We start from the raw sequence: 20,864 nt of genomic DNA, 5'->3' as shown, positions 1-20,864 counted from the left end.
ACAGAATTATTCAATTTAGCAAACTTTTTGACTCGCATGATTATTCTCCCAAGTATTAGGATTTGCCCATGAGTGTTTAGCTTTTGAGGGGGGAAGGGAAGAGCGGAGTGGAGAGGAAAATACTGGCTATAAAGAGGATTCCTTCCCCCAACTCCTGCCCTCCACCCCCAGTTGACAAGAGAAATAAGCCATCAGGGGTGAATTCTCACCTTTAGCAGAGATGTTATCGGCATAGCTCTGGTTCACTATACCTGGGGCCACGCAGCCAGCTCGCTGATCACCACCATGGACATCTAGGGGGAAATTAGTATGTTTAGGGAGTTTTGGCCATCCTGAGTTATGTGGCCTTTATTCACACCCGTGGGAGTTGAATATGCATGGAACAACGGCACACTTCCTGCCTTCACATGTTATCCATCCTTGTCTTTGCACATGACTGTGTCATCTGATCCTTTCTTGTTATAGGGAATAACAGAACACAAGCATAGCACAGAGCATAAAGATCACTCCATCATGTTTTCTGCCCCAGCGTGGGTTGTTTTTTTTTTTTGGCCATGTCCCTTGTGTGATTTAAACACCTTCATGTGTGCATACGCGCACGCACACAAACACACAGAATCACACACACACTTCCCCTTTTCCCTCCCCTTCCCCAGCCTCTGGCGGCTTCCCAGAAACTAGAAACTTTGCCATCCTTCTTAGTAAATAAATAAAGAATTTTCCCCGAGACAGCTTGGAAGAATGTTTGATAATCTGCACCATTACGGAGGTGAAATTTCATTACACAGATGGTGACATCCCAATGTCTATCATCAAAACACAGCAGGTAGAAACGATCAGCTAGGCCCATTCCCCACTATAAAATTACACTTATATTAATGTCACTCTAGATTTCATTATGCGGAAAATGATATTGCACAGGTCTTTGGCACCAGAGAGACTGGGGACCCGGGGGTGGGGGGAGTGAAAAAGGGGGGTGAGGCTGAGAAAAGACGGGAGAAACAGAACACAGCACAGGAGCGATCAGTGCTGCCAAACACATAAATATATAAATAAATCAAAACCTTATAGGCTTTGTTGCAGGTTCATGCTGCTTCCTGATTGACTCCAATCCAGGCTCCCTCTTCAGGCCCTGATGGAGTGTTTAAAAAGCCCTCCTGTGGGAATGAGGGAGATTTACAGTTAATTTTTATTAATGAAGCCTGACAGTCTTCTTCGTTTAGCCAACAAGATGCCACACCATTCTTAGACGCCTTCTCTGTGCTTTGAATGCACAAAGGGGGAGGGGAGGACCCATGCACCCAAGGGCACAGGGGGAGGAAAGGGAAGGGGAGAGAGAAAAAGAACATTAAAGCAGAACAAGGAGAGCTGTCTCCATTTCCTAATTAATTTGAATTTTTGCTTTCACGTCTGCGTATGCATTTAGCTGGAGGGCATAAGCAGACTGTCTGCAGAGGCCGGAATACATATCTCTTACTCTCTCCCACACACATGTTCATTGAGTATCATCTGGAGCTACATGCAGGATACAAAATCTTAATTGCCCCCATCGGTCTTATCCTATATGGCAGACCAATCCAGACAAATATGGCTGACCATGCTACCTGATGGGGAACTGTACCTTTTATAACAATAATAAATTAGGTGTTCAACAGCATGGGATCTGTCAGTCGAACTATTGGAGGTATCCTTAAGGTTATATTTCTTGTATAAGGATGTGCAAGCGTCTCAATACAAGAGTGTCTTGTAGATATGTTTTCATCTAGCCAGCGAATGCCATTCCCAGATTTTCTCTCCCAAATTCACTTTCTTGGCTAAAGAGCCCAGTAGGATGACATAGAATAAAATGAACATCCATCCATCTGTCTATCATCAGAGCAGCTCAGGAATCTTCTGCCAAAATGTTGTTCTTTTCAAAGGAAAATGTAGTTTCCACAAAAATGTGGGAGGAGGGGGAAAGGAGGTGGGATTCCTGCCAAAACGGTTAGATTTTCCACATGAATATCTAAAGGAAAACTTTCATTTCTGATTAGGCTGAACATAATCAAAATATTTCATTTTTGTTGAACTGAATTACAACATTTTATTGTAAGTCACCTTCACATTGCCTATGTCTGATTTAGCCGGCAGGGTGCCACAAGACAGTTTTAGTTTGAGAGTCATATGTCCCCATTCTCTTTCGTGGGCTGGGTTTTTGGGTAGACTACATCTCCCATGATGCACCATGGGCTTACCTCTGGTTGACTGCCCCATGATGTATCAGGGGAGTTAAATAACAGTGGGTTATGGCAGATATAATCCAGCCAGGAAGTCTGGCCCATAATGGAAAATGGGGCCAGGAAACACTTGAATTTATAAACACCATAACAGAGCTCTGCAGTTCTAGCAGACACACAAATTAGTGTTGGACCAAACTGACACAAAACATTTTGATTCAGCAATAAATCAGAACAAAAATAATATGATTCAGGAATGACATAAATGTTTCAGTTTGATGGAAAATTTTAAAACAAAACCTTTCAGCATGTCTGATTTCAGTTTTTAGGACACTTTGTCCTAAATTGGGGCCAACAAACAAAAATAAATGTGGGGACTGGGATGAATCACTCCAGAAAGATGTGGAGAAACTGGAGAAGGTCCAGAGAAGAGCAACAAAAATGGCTAAAGGTCTAGAAAACAGGATCTATGACGGAAGGCTGAAGGAATTAGGCTTGTTTAGTTTGGAAAAGAGAAGACTGAGAGGGGACATCATAGTAGTTTTCAGGTATCGAAAAAAAGGTATCACAGGGAGGGGGGAATTGTTTTCCTTGACTTCTGAGGATAGGACAAGAAGCAAGGGGCTTAAACTGCAGCCAGGGAGGTTTAGGCTGGACATTAGAAAAAATATCCTGTCAGGGTGGTTCAACGCTGGAATAAATTGTCTAGGAAGGTTGTGGAATCTCTATCATTGGAGATATTTAACAGCAGGTTGGACAGATCCATCAGGGATGGTCTAGATGGTGCTTGGTCCTTCCGTGAAGGCAGGGACTGGACTTGATGGCCTATCGAAGTCCCTTCCAGTTCTAATATTCTAGTACTCAGTAATTACCTTCCTCTGTTCTTTCCTTCTGAAGCATCTGGCCCTGCCCATCATTGGAAGACAGGATCCAGGGTTAGATAGATCAATGTTTCTCAACTTTTTTTCATAAAGTACCCCTTTTTCAAAAAAGTACCCCCAGTACCTACAGTTTTCAGACACACAACATTTTTTTCTACTATTGCAACACATTTGTTTAAACAACTTAACTGTAGCTGGGCGGACAGTGAAATTTTTGGGTGTAAAAAGTACAATAATAATAAAGTGCTGTAAACCTTAAAACAAAAATTCAGTTTTCTCCACATTTCAGTGGTGTTGACGTACCCCACCAAACTTCTCTCAAGTACCCCAAAGGGTTCTCATACTACTGGTTGAGAAACACTGAGATAGACCATCGGTCTGACCCCGTATGGTCATTCTTATGATGCATCAGCAATCCTATCAGTAAATCTAGTCTCATGAGATTTCTAGCCTGATTTCTAGACACACAACTGTGGATAGTTTGGACAAAGGTTTGAGTGCTGATCCAAACAGACACTCCAGGTTTCAACTATCACTATATTACACTTTGTGCTACTTCATGAAGCATCAGCAGCTAGGATCCACATAAGGGATCATCCTTCCTTTTTATTTAACAAATGTAAACTTGCCCTACATAATTTCAGCACCACGGCTGACCATGCCCTACTGTCTACTTAGCACAGTCATACATATCCATACAAAGGGAGTGCAAAACAGGATGGACAGTGTGATGGACAGATGTGGTTTGACAACATTTTACATGCAGCTGGCATAGTCATCCATGTTGATGAAAGGTAGAGGCACGTTTAAAAAAAAGTTTCATCTACTACAACTGTTCACCATCAGGCAACATAGGTTGGATAGAAATATTATGCCCACAGAATGCTGCTACAGGGATATGGCTAAGATTAAGGATAGAGTGGCATGGGTGACATTTAGGGGTAAGTTTTAAAAAACACCGTGCAGGGTTTTAGCTGCATGACTCCCACTTTACATCAAGGACATTAGCTGTTTAAGTCACCCATGCACACTCACTTTAAAAATGTACCCCCAAGCATCCCATCTGCTGATGCTTCTGAGTTGACTTCCCTGTATTTGTTAGGAGAAATGCAGAGAAGATCCAACCTATATTGGGAAAAAAAATCAGCATATCTATTTTTTCTCCGATTCCTTGATTGCTGCTCTGGTACTGTGAATGCATTCCAAGCTTTGTGACATCCATCAGGGATGGTACAGATGGACGTTTTGCCTGTCCAACCTGACTCAAATGCTTGAAGATTCATCAGAGAGAATCTGTTGGCAACTGCAAATGGATCTCATCCAGAGCTAGCAGATTTTGTGTCTCTAGAGAGATGCAGGACTGCAAAGGGCAGACTAGACTGGCAAAAATATTTACTTTTATATTTCATTACTTCACATTTATAACAGGCTGAGAGGCAGTTAAAACTTCACCTACTTAATAGGATGCTAACAGAGATTTTTCAGCGTGTTTCTTTCGCTGGCAAATCAGACAGCCGCAAACTGGAAGCCGTTTAAGCCAAAAAAAAAAAAAAGCAATCATCAATGTGACACACACTTTATTAGTCTCCTTCAAAATCACTTCATTCTTTCTCCCTTTTTATATTCCTTGCCTTTCTCGGCTTGCTCCTTGTTTCATGTCATCCCTCACTCCAGCCATTTCAACACCTCCAAAGATCAGCCTCCCAGTGGCATAAAGAGTGGCAAGATACAATTATTGGCTCCCCTTTCAGATTGCTACAGTAGCAAAAAGGGCTCAAACAAACAGTGAAACTAGCCTCTGCGTAAAAAGATCCCTCAATTAAAGGGCTTTGGGGACAAAACATATTGGTTCTCTCACACCTTTGTCACACCCCCTCCTGGGGGCCACACAGGGTGACTTTGGGGCCATAAAGGTGACTCTGAGGAAGTGGGGGAATGGAGCTGTGCTACAGCTGTTTTGCATGAAGGGGTTGCTGAAACTTGAGTGTAAGTGAAAGAAGTCCTCAGTCTTATCTAAAGTTAGCTGGGGTACCAGAAGGGCTAAAAATAACAGAATATTCAGTGGCTGGGTCTATCCCCGTGCAATGATCAGAATAAAATCAGAATAAAAAAAGCAGGCCTTTAACATCACTTGGGGCAAAGAAGAGACCAGTCATGGTTGTACTGAATTCACAGGAAATTTCTTATTGAGATCTGTCATGTGCTCATTATACTTCGGATGGAGAGATGGTCATGCTGTGGTTTCCCATCTTCTTCAGAGGGCACATCAGTAAGCTCTCAGATGCAGAACTGGAACTCAGCACAAACCTTTGCTTGTTGCCTTGGTGATCATTAGACAAAATGGACTCCATCATTCATCCTTGTATCAGGGCTCGCCAAGACCACTTGTCCTGCCCATATGGCTTTGCAGACCTTTTCCCTTCAACAGAGGATTGTCTTTCTCCTTTTACTAGGAGCTAGACCCCAGTCCCTGCTTGGGCCTCTAGGGCACATCTACACTAAGAAGAAGATCAACGCTGTGTGGTTGATCTTCCGGGATTCAATTTAGCAAGTCTGGTGAAGACATGCTAAATCGAACTCAGAGGGTGTCCCCATCAGTGCCATGACTCCTGCGCCTCAGGAGGAGTATGGGAAGCCGATGGGAGCATTTTCCCCTGTTGACCTCCCGCTGTGTTGATGGTGCTTTAAGATACTTTGACTCCAGCTACGCAATTAACCTAGCTGAAGTGGAGTATTTTAGGTCGACCTTCCACTCCAGTGTAGACCAGTCCCTAGAGTTTAAGCCCCTCAAAAGCTCATTGCTTAGGACTAAGCTGCCACATCCACTTCACTTCCTCAACCACTTATAGTGCACCTGTACTCTTCTCTCAGTCTTGGTTTCTGACAGGCCACCCACTAATTCATAGGTTCCAAATCTGGAAGGGACCATTGTCCTCATCCATTTGATCACCTGTATAACAAACTTTCCTAAAGGTATTTCTGAGAGCAAATCATTTAGGCTGTGTCCAGACTCAGGGGTTTTTTCGAAAAAAGTAGCCTTTTTTTGAAAAAACTTCACCTGCGTCTAGACTGCAGCCGCGTTCTTTCGAAATTAAATCGAAAGACTGTGGCTTTTCTTTCGACGGTGGTAAACCTAATTCCACGAGGAAGAACGCCTTCTTTCGAAAGTGCTCTTTCGAAAGAAGGCGTTCTTGACAGCAAACAGGCTTTTTAGAAAGAGAGCATTCAGACTCACTGGGTGCTTCCTTTCGAAAAAGCGGCTTGCTTTTTCGAAATTCCGCGTGCAGTCTAGACGCGCTCTTTCGAAAGAGGCTTGCAATCTAGACATAGCCTTAGAGCAAACAGCCAATTTTGATTTTTTTTTTAAATGCCAGTGATGGAAAAATCAACCACTATCCTTGGTAAACTTTTCTAAGATTAATTATTTTCACTGTTAAATAGCAACAAGATGCCTTTGAAATACCCTCTTGTAAGGGAAACTTAGTCACTTCACCCTGGTCTGCATTAGAGAGTTATTTTGAAATAACTCCCCTTATTTTGAAATAATAAGTGGAGCATCCACTCTACCGAGCCTGTTATTTTGAAATAACAGACTTTTTTTTCCCAAAATATGTACTCCTGCTTTCCTGGGGGGAATACGTTTTTTCAAATTAGTTATTTTGGGAGATATTATTTCACATTTAGTTATTTTGAAATAATTTCCTACTGTAGACATGCCCTTCCAGTGCTGCCTCTGATTGTTTCCACCCATGTGCAGAATAGAATGTATGTGCACCGAAGCATGTATAGATGTTTACCAACAATAGAAACACATGCTGCCAGCTATGGGTGCTCTGGGCACTCTGCTAATCAGCTGAGTGGTATTTGAATGTCCCCTTGGTAGCTGCCCAAGTGCTTAGCTCACAGGGAACACTTGCACTTCCCTACAAAGCTCCCTAATAAGGAAGGGAACCCAGCACAGGTGGAAATTCGGGCTTGAATTCCTCTAACAGGCCCGACTTGTGCCATGACAAGGTCACTGGATGCTGAAAGACCCACTAGCTTTTTCCAGCTGCTTAGTTTCCTTGATGGAGACTGCAGCAGTCAGAACCTCAGGGAGGGCAGGTTAAAACGTGAGTCAGATCTGGTGTGCAAGTGGTGGCCATTTAGGGTTAGTATTATAGCTGCTTTGGAGCCACATGGTGGATTTAGACAGTTTGGGAAATCCTGACAGCTGCCCTTTCTGCATTATATTGCTAGCTTACCTGCTTTCCAGGGAGCATGAAGCTAGCTTGGGCTCACACTTGTTTTGATTTCTTGTTTTTTTCTGAGTGTTGTACTGATTGGGATGCCCTAATACAGGGATCACCTCCAGTGGTCACCAACCAGTCGATCGGGATCTACGGGTAGATCTTGGAGCTTCTGACAGGTGATCTTGACTGGTTTGGCCATGAGGCTATCAAGTATAGGCACTTCAGCTGCTCTTCCCCTACAGCTGCGCAGCTCCTGCCCTTTGCTTTGGAGCTGCCTCTCCCCACACCTAGAAGCCTCCTGCTTGCTGTGCAGGGCAGGGGAGGGAGAGGAGGGTGCTGATGTCAAGGTGCCCCCTTTCCCACCCTGTATCCTATCTCCACTGAGCAGAGAGGGGGCACAACAGGACCTGGGATGGAGTTTGCTGGCTGCTTTTGGGAGCGGTCCAGGCCCAGGGCAGGGGAGAGCCTGCCTTAGCCCCACTGTACCATCGTCCAGAAGCCACCTGGGGTAAGCAGTGCCCAGTAGGAGCCTGCATCCTGAAACCCTGCCCCAGTCATGAACCCCCTCCTGCACTCCAGGTCCCTATCCTAGCCCCAAGTACTCCTGCATCCAAACAGCCTCCCAGAGCCTGCACCTAGAACCCCCTCAGGCACCCCAACCGCCTGCCCCAAGCTCAGCCCAGAGCCCCTCTCACACTCCAAATCCCTTAATCCAAGAACAGAGCCTGCACCTCAACCCTCTGCCCCTGCCTGGTGAAAGTGAGGGAGGAGGGGGAGAAATGGAGGATGGAGTAAGCAGAGGCGGGGTCTCGGAGCAGGGGCACAAAAGAGGCGAGGCAAATGTATTTGGGTTTGAGGTAGATCTTGAATTGCACTTAAATTCAAAAAGTGATCTCGTGCTTAAAAAGATTGGAGACCCCTGATTTATTAAAGTATACTGTGTTGCATTGTTATCTGCACCTTAGTGTTCTAGGCAGTGTGAAAACAAGGAGACAAACCTTAGACTGAAAGCAAACTGAGGCAAAGTCAGTAAGAAAGAAGGATGAGAAGAATGAAAAAGGGCACACAGAGGCTACAGGGATGTCTACACCAGGGAGTTATTTTGAAATAACTCCTCTTATTTCAAAATAACAAGGCAAGCATCCACACTACCAACCCCATTATTTCGAAATAACAACTCCTGCTTGGTTACATCTACACTGCAAACTATTTTGGGATACCACTGGTATTCTGAAACAGCTAGTCCATGTCTTAAGAGCAAGCCTGTTATATCGAAATATGACGGGCGCGCCATTCCGACATCCCTGTAAACTTCACCGTGTGAGGGTGAAGGGACATTTTGGAATAGCACTTTATTTCAAAATTTGGAGCTGTGTGGACAGTGCCAAATTTCAAAATAAGCTATTTCAAAATTACCTCAAAATAAGTGATGCAATTTGTATAGCACAAATTGTGTAGCTTATTTCGAGGTAAGGGTGCTGGGTAGATGCACCCTCATGAAGAGAAATAGCACTATTTTGAAATAGTTATTTTGGGAATTATCATTTCAAAATAACTTATTCCGAAATAATTTCCCAGAGTAGACATGTCCTAAGTGACTTGCCCTAGGGCACAGAATGGCAGAGCTATGAACGGGATTCAGAATTCTTAGACTCTCAAGCCATCAATACAGGCTGTCTTTCCAGATCACCTATGCACACCCTTGCAGGACTGTGTTTGAGCTCTTGTTCTCACTGTTTTAGTAGCTTTGGAGAAGATGAGTGCAAGAAGGGAAATGCAGTTTCATCACTTCAAAATTGGGGGTCTGGTTCAATCCATTAAGAAGACAAGGGCCATCTGCAAAGTTTGGATGCATCTCTCTGTGAGGTTTTGAATGCCCCTGAAACTTGACTCTTGAGTTGGAACAAAATCATTGCAACTCAGCCTAGTCCTGTCCACCATTGAGGACTGCATATAGGGTCAAGGGAAGGACATCTGAGAATGTTAGCTCTTAGAGTCCATACTGGAATCCAATAGCTCTGCGGAGGGCTCAGAGCACTTTGGGTGCATCTACACTGCACCGTTATTTTGAGATAGCTAGTGTTATTTCGGAATAACAATGCGAGGGTCTACACAGTGTCACCAACCCCACCCTCCCCATGGATCGGGTGGGATGAGGTTGCCCTCCTACACGTTAGCAGGGCCCTGTCCCGGGTTTAATCTTGGCTCCCATGCATCGGGGGGAGGACAGGCATGCTTGCCCCAGTGGACGAAGCCCGTCTGGCAGTGTCCCGCCACCCCAGGAGTCATTAGAGTTTACGGCAGCTGGCACAGTAAAAGTTCCAATACAGTGCCTCCTCTCTTTGGCAAGTTCCTCCGTGTCCGTAGCCCAACACTGGGGTGGTCGGGCTGTAGCCGTAGTGGTCTTTGTCTCTGGGAGGTACTAAGCCTGACCCAGCCTGCAGTTCAATCACTTGTGGGGTAGGGGAACTCGGGCCCTCCCTCTCAACTGAGTTCCAGCCCAGGACCCTAGAGGGTAGGAACCCGTAGTATTACCCAAATGGTGAGTGGCAAAGAAGAACTCAGCACCCCTCTCGGTGAGTCGTATGTGGTGATTTCCCAACCTAGGCTTCTTCCTACACAGTCTACATACTTCAGCGGCATCCGCCGCCCGCTGGCCCCATCACGCAGTTTACCCAATGAGGCTGGTGTTGGGGTCTGCGGGGAAAGGGTGGTGGCGTCACCCTCTCCAGGGGGTACCCCGGCAGTCGCGTTGACCCGTTGCCGGCCTCAGGCCCCCCTTTCCAGGGGTCATCCTTCGGGACTTCCTCAGTCTGCCCCTCCAGGCCCGCTGGGGTTGGAGCCGCTCCCCCTGCTACCCGCCCGGGGTCCTTCTCTCCCGGCGCTACGGCCTGCCTCCTCCTGGGGCCGCTGCCATTTGGGCCTTCCTCTCCCTGCCTGACCCCGTCTCTGGCTCTCTCTCGCCCTCCGCGTCCTTGCTCTCCCTCCAGCAGCTCCAGCACCATGCTTAAACTCCCCACGGGGCCACCAGAGCATGCACAACAGCACCAGGGAGCGCCGGGCGGTGCATCCGCTGATGTCAGCGCCACTGGCATCTTCGCGCTGTTGAGAGGGGATAGGCTCACCCCGTCATACAGCCATTCTGTTATTTTGAAATAATTTCGAAATAACGAATGGCTTATTCCCAAATCTGCAAACCACATTCTACAAGGAATAATGCCTATTCTGAAATAGTTATTTTGAAATAAGGCGTGTGTGGATGCTTCACTGCAGCTATTTCAAAATAGCCTCTTGCCAGAGCCATTCTTACTTGTGTCTCCCCAGTGCCTCCTGGCACTCTAAATCAAGATAGCATGTCTACATTAGGAAAGCCTGCCTTGGACTAATTTTGGGGCTTCCCTGCAGTGTAGATGTGCTATATTGAAATAAGCTATTTCAGAATAACGATTCCAGAACAGCTTATTTTGGAATAAGTGTTCAGTGTAGACATACACATTCTGACTCTGGGTCTGAGGAATATGTTTGATGCTTTGAAATGTGGGCAGGGCTAAAACTTGGAGGAGGATAAGTGGGAAGGGGATTTCTCCATGCAACCAAAGCCCTAGGAGATTTCCCATCCCATTGTGATAGAATATACACTTCTTTTACATGAGTCTTGAAAGGATGCTAAGGTGAGATTGGTGGTAGTGGATCTTCCTTGCAATGCCCTGCAAAGTTCCTTTAATGAGCTGATTAAAGCACACATTAAAATGTCAGTCAGACCTGCTCTGCGTTATGCTAAGAGGTCTATAAAATCATGACCTGTATGGAGAAAGTGAATAAGGAAAAACTATTTATTCCTTCTCATCCCACAAGAACTAAGGGTCACCAAATGAAATTAGCTGGTAGCAGATTTCAAACCAACAAAAGGAAGTATTTCTTGACACAACACAAACTCCACCTGTGGCACTCCTCACCGGAGGATGTTGTGAAAGCCAGAACTTTAACAGGGTTCAAAAAAGAGCTAGATAAATTAATGGAGGATAGGACCATCAATTAGGGCCGGCCCACAACATTTTGGCAACTGAAGCGGGGAGCTCAGATGACTCCCCCGTGTCCCCTCTCTTGGGCCAAAACTTTGAAAGGTCTCAATTCTGCCATCTTCCTGTTCTACTCCTCTCATGGTACTGCAGAGAGAATACATATGCACCCGCAGCAGACATAATTTTCTACATTCTGGGTCCTAGTGGCACTCTCCTCCCACACACAGTATGGCACCTGAGACGGCTGCCTCAGTTCACCTCATGGTAAGGCTAGTCCTGCCATCAATGACTATTAGCCAAGATGGGCAGGGGTGGTGTCCCTAGCCTCTGTTTGTCAGAAGTGGATCACTTGATGATCACCTGCTCTGTTCACTCCCTTTGGGGCACCTAGAATTGGCCACTGTTGGAAGACAGGATACTGGGCTAGATGGACGTTTGGTCTTCCCCAGTATGACTGCTCTTATGTTCTTAAGTGGCGGTCATTTAGGTTTAGTACTATTGCTGCTTTGGAACCGCATGGGCAGTCCTAGACAGTTTGGGAAATCCCAACAGTTGCCCTGGGATGGGATCCCCAAGATCAATGTATCCCAGGGATTGTAATTGTCACACATATTATTACTCTGAATCCTTGAAGAAATGTCTGATCATCTTTAGTCTGTACCGTGACAACGATATATATCAAATAAGAAACAGGCCTAGAGTTCAAGACATGAACATAGCAAGTCCAAGCGCCACATGTAGGACTTGGGCTTAAGTCTGCACTGCCTTTTACCTCGTGTATAAAATGCTCTCACCACATGCTACTCAATTGCATCAGTGGTGGTGTTTTACACCTATTTTGTTCTGGTGCAAAGGTCTAAGCAATGTGGAATGTAGTGCAGATGTAACTGATGTAATCAAACCTAGAACCTCTGGAGCCTCTACTGCTTGAGCGAAAAGCCAGCTGGCTCTCAGTTTAGGCTGTAGAGCTCCCTTGTTCTTATCTCTGGCTGTAAGCGGTCTAAGTACCACTGAATGGGACAGCGAACCACACTGGGTGTGTGGGTTACACAGACTCACACCCAGTGTCTGCCAGCTCTACTCCCACTGTCTCAAAAACCATAACGCATTCATCCCTCCGCTGCACCACTCCATTTGGGCATGCTAAATAATCCTAATGTAAATGTTCACAGCCATATAAAGCACGTTGCTGAGTGCTCAATAGCAGTCACAGTTGAGTGCGTATTGTCAGTAGACTCCGTGTATGTAATTTATTCCTCTGGAAAAAAAAACACTTAAAACATAACAAACTACAACACAATTTCTCAGGAATTGCCTTGCTGTGCGGGAGTAGAGTGGACCAGAGCTACATTTTAATGACTTCTTAGAAACCAGGCAGATGTCTGAACCGTGAAATAGAGGGGAATGTCAGGCCCGTTCAGCGAGGTCCTGAGTGCTTGCTGCAAGATGACGAACACCCCATAAGCCCCTTTGATTTCAGGGCAGTTGAAGTCCCCTATTCTCTGCCATACTGGTCCTGTCAGTGAAAGAATTCCCATCAGCGCCCATGGAGTGTGGATCAGTACACTCTCCAAATCCAATCCAGGTGGGTGTGTGCAGAGGGGATTGGGTAAAACTGTTGTTAAGGCACCTCTCTGACTCCTAAATTCTCAGTCCTACCCAGTTCTCCATGTGGAGCTTGGGGGCTGCTCTAACCCATGCTTTGGCTGCAATACCACCTGACCCTTTGATGCTCTTCTGCAACTGAATATAACTAGAGTCCATTGTATTGTGTTTTGGGCATATTTAGTCTACAGAAGAGAAGACTGAAGGGGGATTTGATTGAAGCCTTCAACTACCTGAAGGGAGGTTCCAAAGAGGATGGAGAGAGGCTGTTCTCAGCGGTGACAGATGGCAGAGCGAGGAGCAACGGTCTCAAGTTGCAGTGCGGGAGGTCTAGGTTGGACATTAGGAAAAACTATTTCCCTAGGAGGGTGGGGAAGCACTGGAATGGGTTCCTTAGGGAGGGGGTGGAATCTCCATCCCTAGAGGTTTTTAAGTCCCAGCTTGACATAGTCCTGGCTGGGATGATTTAGTTGGGATTGGTCTTGCTTTGGGCAGGGGGGGTGGACTCAATGACCTCCTGAGCTATCTTCCAACTTTATGATTCTATGATTCTATTCTTTCTGTACCTTCAGCAGGCCCCTTGTACCGGATTCCAGGAAAGGGCTGGTAGAGAACCATTCTAACTATTATACAGAAGCCAAGAGCCCCAAAGAGCATTCCTTGTTGTATATGTCCAATCCCTTTATTCCACTGGAGTGGAGCAACGCAGTCCCAAACATTTGATGGTTTCATTGTGGGTGCCTAGTATGCTTCGGAATTGAGACTCAGGTTTCCTTTGGGGGGAAAAAGTCCCTGTGCTAACCAAAGATTATATATGCATTATTTTTATAGTTGTTATATATTATTTTAATTTTTGTTATTATCATTTTAAGATTTATCCTGTTTATTTTCCATTCATTCCTGCAGAAAAAAAATGTGTCTCATACTGTTAGGAAACTTACCGGCTCTGAAATCTATTTTCTTCTCTTTTTAATCCTACTTTAATCCTTTAGAGCTATAAACCTAGGAAAATGCCTGTTTTCTACTGTATATATTTACAGCGTCTATTCTAAATAACTTTAGTGCTTTAGTATTTGCAATCACCATAATTCCTTGTACGGAGAAAAAGAAAAATCAAACTTTTAAGCCCCACAGGGAACAATTCAGCTGAACCTGGTTTTCTAATGCTGGATCCATGCAATAGCACTCAGAGCCACCGGCTTTCATCTCTCCAGTCATTTAGCTCCCTCCCTGTCATTGCTTGGCTCATTCGCACTTTCAGTTCTTGGGATTATTTGTGCACGGTATCACAAATTGCATCCAACATTTTATTAAATTTGCCCTGCTGATCATCAGAATCCATAGAAGGGACAGACAAAGCTAAGACTCTGCAAACGTAGATTTCTTTATAATGCTTGTGCATGCTGGTAATTTGCATTAGGAAGGTTGCTAACGTAGTATATTGACTATTACTGATAGAATATAATCAAAAGGAGGTAATGGCTAATCCACCACAGATTTAGTATATAGGCAGTAAAGATGCAGCTGCAAAGCTACTGTTTTTTTTTTCCTCCCCATAACACCTGCTTTTGTGTACATTACTAGGTAAAACATGCATAAGCAGCATAGGAAACAGAGATGAAAAGGCCCATTAAGTCATCTTATGCCTTTGCCATTTCAGGAATTTTCCCTACAACAATTTCGTATTCTCTTCGGAAGAAAAAAGTAGAATGTTGCACAATGTTTTCTAACATAAGGGTATGAGTTACCAAGCCTTTTTACTTCTCGATCACCTGTTCAGTTCTAGTCCATGTTTATGAGATGAGGTGAGAGGCAGTTTGATTACACTTTGCAGAAAGCAATGTTTCACCAGATGCTATTTAACTGCTATCAATCAGAATGGAGAGGAACGGACTGGAGACTGAACTTCCTAAACATAACTAAGATCCCTGCAGATAATGGGAAAGGTGTTTCGGTAAAGCACCTGTAGCAAAATTTGTTCTCTGGATAAACAGAAGATTTCGTAATCCAGGACTGTGGGGGTGGACAGGGCGGAAGACTTTCACATACACTAAAACTCACAGAGGATTAATAAGAAATTAATAGAGTTGGCCAAAGTTCTTTGGAAAAAATACTTTTCATCTACAAATTCTCTTATTTCAGGCAGCATTTTGGGTACTGTCAAAAGTCATAATTTTTAACAAAAATGGTGGTTTTCTGTATAAAAAAAGTTAGTCTGTGTCAGGAAAAACTTAAAAACAACAAATAGTCTGGAAGCACTTTAAAGACTAACAAAACATATAGATGCTATCATGAGCTTTTGTGCCCGCGAAAGCTCATGATACCATCTATATGTTTTGTTAGTCTTTAAAGTGCTTCCAGACTATTTGTTGTTTTTAAGTTTTTCCTTTTTAGTATTCAGGAGGCCTGAGATGCGACTACCCTAGTTCTGACCTCCCGCACTTACAAACATTTTTGTAAGTGAAGAAAGGTTGAATCCCCCGACTTAAATCCTCAGCCCACATTTACAATGGCGCACAGCGCCTACCGTAAATGAGGGTTCGAGTTACAACATCCCCGACTTGAGACACTTCCTCCAGAACCATTCCTGTTGCAGGGGCATTCTATAGTTTTCCCCAAAAACTTATCAAAAACAACATTGAATAATATCACAGTCATTATCTTGTTTGTTTGCTTGTTTAATGAAAATTGTGGGGAGTATGTGTGTTGTCAACATTCTGGAGGGTAGAGAAGCACTGGAATGGGTTACCTAGGGAAGTAGTGGAGTCTCCATCCCTAGAGGTGTTTAAGAATCGGCTTGACAAAGCCCTGTCCGGGTTGATTTAGTTGGGATTGGTCCTGCCTAGAGCAGAGGGCTGGACTTGATGACCTTCTGAGGTCTCTTCCAGCTCTATGATTCTATGATTTACAATGCTTTATTTTTTTTAAATGACAATATATCAGAAAAGATGTGGGGGGGAAAATGTTGCACAAATTAAAAATGGGTTTGGTCTGAGCATATGAAAACAGGTCAAATTTGAAATGGACAAAATTAAAACAAATGAGACTCTATCAAAGCATTGTGGAGGTTCAGAAGACATCATGCTCTCCAGTTTTGTCTGGAAGCATAAACACCGAAGTAACAGGATAAAACACCATTTGTGCAGTTTGCTCAAGTCATGAAAACCTTAAAGCCTCTTCTTGTAATCAGCCTGATATCCAGACCAAAGTGGCCCCAATACCAGGGGCAAATCCTCAGATTGTGTAAATTGGCATAGTGCCACACTGGAGCTATGCCAGTTTAGGACAGCTGAAGATCCAGTCTCACTCCCCTGATGTTGGCCACAATTGTTATGATCTACAATTGATTCAAACAAGAGATAGAAAGGGACCTCCTTTCTCCCCGGGGAAACACGGATTTGTTCTCTCTGGTATCTAAATCCAATATTAAATTATTAAAATCAGAAGCTGTCCTCCTCCTATACATCATCATCTATCACAATCGAAGGAAGTTTCCCTGTCTAATGTGCCTATGTCTCCCTATATGTCTCCACCATTTCTTGGCTAAAAGTCTGCTTATTTCTTGTCTTGCCTTAATAGGAACTTGTATATTACCCTCTGCATATTTTTTAAACCATAAATCCTCTTTACTTCCAGTCTTTATTTCTATTCCTTTTTATTTGCCAGTAGGGAGACTTAGATAGTTTCAGTTTTCTTAATCCTCTTTATAAATTTAAAAAACCCAATTAAGTCTGCATAAAGTCTTGGGTTTTTTTTTCTTCCTGGAGGAAACTACATCAGAATTTGTGCAGCATAACGGTATTTTGCACATGTATACGCCCATTGAGCTGCAGCTCTCAAATAGCTGTACCACCGTCTATCAAAGCTCACAAACATCCTGTGAAGTGTTATGCCTGTATTGCAGATGGGCAAACTGACTGCCAGCTCTCACCATTTGATTGGTCTATCCCAACCTACCTTAAAGCTGTGAATTGTCCGGGCATGTTTATGCTGTGGTCGAAGTGACTGCCACGTGAATAGATGCCGTTGTACTAGCATTGCTATAACAGCAGAGCCATACAGTGGAATGGGCTTCAGAAATTCCAATTGATACCTGGGGTCCAAGTGGCCTTGCACAGACCACACTGAAGATTGCATAGCTGCAATCGCTTTGCTGTGTCTAGCCCTGCTAGTGGGGGCATGTTTCCCAGCATCTGCTGTATACACATACCCTTCCATCATTCTGGCGGCGGCAGGAAAAGAAATTCAAAAGAGGATTCTGATTCTTTTTTTGACTAAAATACAGGGCCACTAATGGAGTGAAGGGCAGTTGCCCCAGGGCCTGGTGATTCTAAAGGGCCTAGAGCATGGGTGGTGGATATAAGAGGCAAGGGTAGGCCAAGCATGGCCCTGCCCACACACTGCCCCTGCTACAGCATGGCTCTGGGGCTAAGGGAGGCTGGAAACCTGCCCCTGAAGTAGGCGGTGGCTTGAGGGGTGGAGCAGGAGCCCTGCCCTTGTGTGTGTGTGGGGGGGGTGACTTTTAAAGGGGGCGGGGCCTCAGGTGGAAGAGGCGGGGCTGGGGTTGCCACCCCCCAAATATAGGTTTACCCACCTTCCATGGCATGGGGCTCCTGGCAGCAGTGGCACATGAAGCCCCGGGGCCTTTACATTGCTGCTAGAGTGCTGCTTGGTGCTTTCTAGGTGGCCCTAAAAGCTAGGAGGGAGGGAGGCATGGTGTACTCTGGTTATTCCAGCCCCACTGCTTCTGCCCAGGGGCCCGGCCTGGCTGTCAGCTCCCCTGCCTAAATGGTAAAGCGCAGGAGAGTGCTTAAGCCCATGCTTAACTTTAAAGATGTGTAGAAGTCCCCTTGAAGTCAATGTGACCTAGCACAGGCTTCGGAATCAGGGATATATATGAGAAGGTGATTCCTTGGGGCTGCATTCGCTTCCACCAGTGTGAGGATGTGGCCCTGGTGGGGTCTAGTCTTTATATTTTGCAGCTATGTAACAAGTCCAAAGTCCCCTGCCCAGCACCCAACCTGACTAACTCGTCTGGGGAGTGGGAAACTCGTACCATAGTAAGGGAGGAGGAGGAAGGAGTTGAACTTATGCAGTAGAGGCTCATGACGGCTACGTCTACACTGGCCCCTTTTCCGGAAGGGGCATGTTAATTTCAGCGATCGCAATAGGGAAATCCGTGGGGGATTTAAATATCCCCCGCGGCATTTAAATAAAAATGTCCGCCGCTTTTTTCCGGCTTTTAGAAAAGCCGGAAAAGAGCGTCTACACTGGCCCCGATCCTCCGGAAAAAGCGCCCTTTTCCAGAGGATCTTATTCCTACTTCAAAGTAGGAATAAGATCCTCCGGAAAAGGGCTTTTTTTCCGGAGGATCGGGGCCAGTGTAGACGCTCTTTTCCGGCTTTTCTAAAAGCCGGAAAAAAGCGGCGGACATTTTTATTTAAATGCCGCGGGGGATATTTAAATCCCCCGCAGATTTCCCTATTACAATAGCTGAAATTAACATGCCCCTTCCGGAAAAGGGGCCAATGTAGACGTAGCCGTCATGTATTAAGCTCCACTGGGTAGATCCTAGCTGATGACGACCAGAGTCTGTTGGTGATATGTAATCACTAGACCCTGTCCAGTTGCAATGTACACAAATCCTTAAGTTATCTGTTTAGCCATGATATTCTAGGTTTCCAAGTGCATGCTCCAGCTACACTTAATTGAATTATTGTACTGATGTGCAGTTCTACATTGAATAGTGACTGTATAAGTGATGATATTACAGTGTCCCTGCTTGGTCGTATCGTACAAAGAAAGTTGTGGCTATATCCCACAGATTAGCCCTACAGTCATACAGCTTAAAATTCCATCTGTCCTTTAGAAGTCAGGCGTCTTTTTTTCTATAGAAACACAAAGATATTTAATGAAAACCCCTGCAGAAGAAGACATTTTACGATGGTACATCTGATATGTTTCTGCATACATAAACACCAGGGTAGCCACTCTTGAAACTAGGTAATGCAAACACCACTAGAAAAATAGCTAGTTTCATCACAGCCCTTTACGTATCCATCATCAATGTATATGGTTCAATTGCTGTTAAGTGTCTCCCTCTAGTGGCTAGGTCACACAAAATGATAAGAACCTACTGCTGCTAGCAGTAAAGACAGTTTCTCCTTTACTTTGTCTTTAAGGGCAGGAAATCAATCCCAGGTTAGACATTTTGTATTTTCTGAGACCAATAAATAGGTAGGAAAAAAACCCTTGTTATTTATTCAGCTTCTATCTACATCCACAGTCCACATCTATTCAGTATGAATGAATCTTTCCTCAACAAAATTATGATCCAAATGTTCTGAGGTTATTTCATTTATTTTCTCAATTTTTTTGCAGATTAACATTTAAGGGCGGGGGGGGGGGAAATAATTTTCTTTTAGAGTATTAAGACAAAAAAATCCCCAACAGAAAATTCACATTGTTCATGGATCAATGACCATCCCGGTTTGCCAGTAATTGAAAAGTATTTGGCACATTTCTATTAAAAATCCTTCCCCTTCATGAATGTTTAAACAAATTAACTTGAACAAGAAGTGGTGATATGCATATCAAGAACAATTCTTAAAGCATACGTTAACCAGAAAAAAGTAAAACCAATGAGACTTAAGCTTTTCTTTTTGTAAGAAAGTTCTTTTTCTACATTTCACACAGACAAACCAATGGTAGAGGTAGTATGAGCATTACTAAGCTTTAAAGTAGGTTAATAAAGAAACAAAGTAGCAGAATGCTGGGGTTGTATTCTTAGCTTGACCCATGACTTAGTGCCGGGCCAGTTTTCAAACTTGGATGCCTAACATTAAACAGCTAAATTCACACATAAATTTTTAAGCCGGGGGAAAAATAAACTTAAAATACACATTTCCAGATGCAAAAATTGTGTAGCTGGAGTCGACATACCTTACATTCAATTTCTGTGGCAGCCCCCCTACAGGAAGTCAATGGGAGAAATTCACCTATTGACTTTCCTTGCTCTGCGATTCCAAGGAGTCCTGGCATATTTGGGGGCAGCATCAACATTTGATTTAGCGGGTCTGTATTAGACCCGCTAAATCAAACCCTGGAAGATCAGTCTCTGGAGCATCAATATTTGACTGAGTATAGACAGGGCCTTAAAATGTAGATGTCAAAATATAAGAATGTGTTTGCTTTTCTGAAAAAAATATTGGAAAAGTGGATGCATTTTATCTTCCTTACAAGGAAGAAGGGATGCTCCAAAAAAGGGTTTTTTTTCCAAAATCTGGCTCCGTCTAGACAGGCCAATTTTCAGAAAAGCCTCTTTCAGAAGCAAATCAGAAAAAAATATGCAAATTGAGTTTTTTTTCCCATTTTATCTTTGTTGTGTAGACACAGAAAAATAAAGACAGACAGACAGACAGACAGAAAGAAATCTAACACATCCTTTAAAATAGATTGTATAATTTTTAAAAAATAATAACACTTGTAACACTCAAAATTGTGATTGTTTGGGTCTAACCCTGGCAGGCTTGATGGTTATGTGACATGTTTGGAAGGTTTAAAATAAAGCAACTTCTCCCAGATACTTGTGTCTTAAATTATGCTCCTTGATCCCCAGAACACCTGGGATAAGAACTACCATTATTTTCTGTACCACTGGCACCCCTGTAAGCCCCAGTATAGCTGAAGGAATCTTGTGCCAGGCAATGTATAAAAAGCACAGCAAAAGACTGTCAACTTTGGGGCTAAATGGATCTATTTCAATAGGCAAGAGAGGCAAAGGAAGCCTTGTTATGCCATTCTGCAGCTGGGGAAGTCAGGACTTAGGGGGGTCACATTACTTGCCAAAGTTTCACAGGAATACACACCAGAACTGGATATTGAAACCTCTGGCTCAATGCTATGCGA

Source organism: Pelodiscus sinensis, chromosome 6 (assembly GCF_052426305.1).
Source record: "Pelodiscus sinensis isolate ZL-2025 chromosome 6, ASM5242630v1, whole genome shotgun sequence".
NCBI classification, from domain to species: domain Eukaryota; kingdom Metazoa; phylum Chordata; order Testudines; family Trionychidae; genus Pelodiscus; species Pelodiscus sinensis.
The sequence above is the reverse complement of the archived record's forward strand: the minus strand, read 5'-3'. Positions refer to the sequence as shown.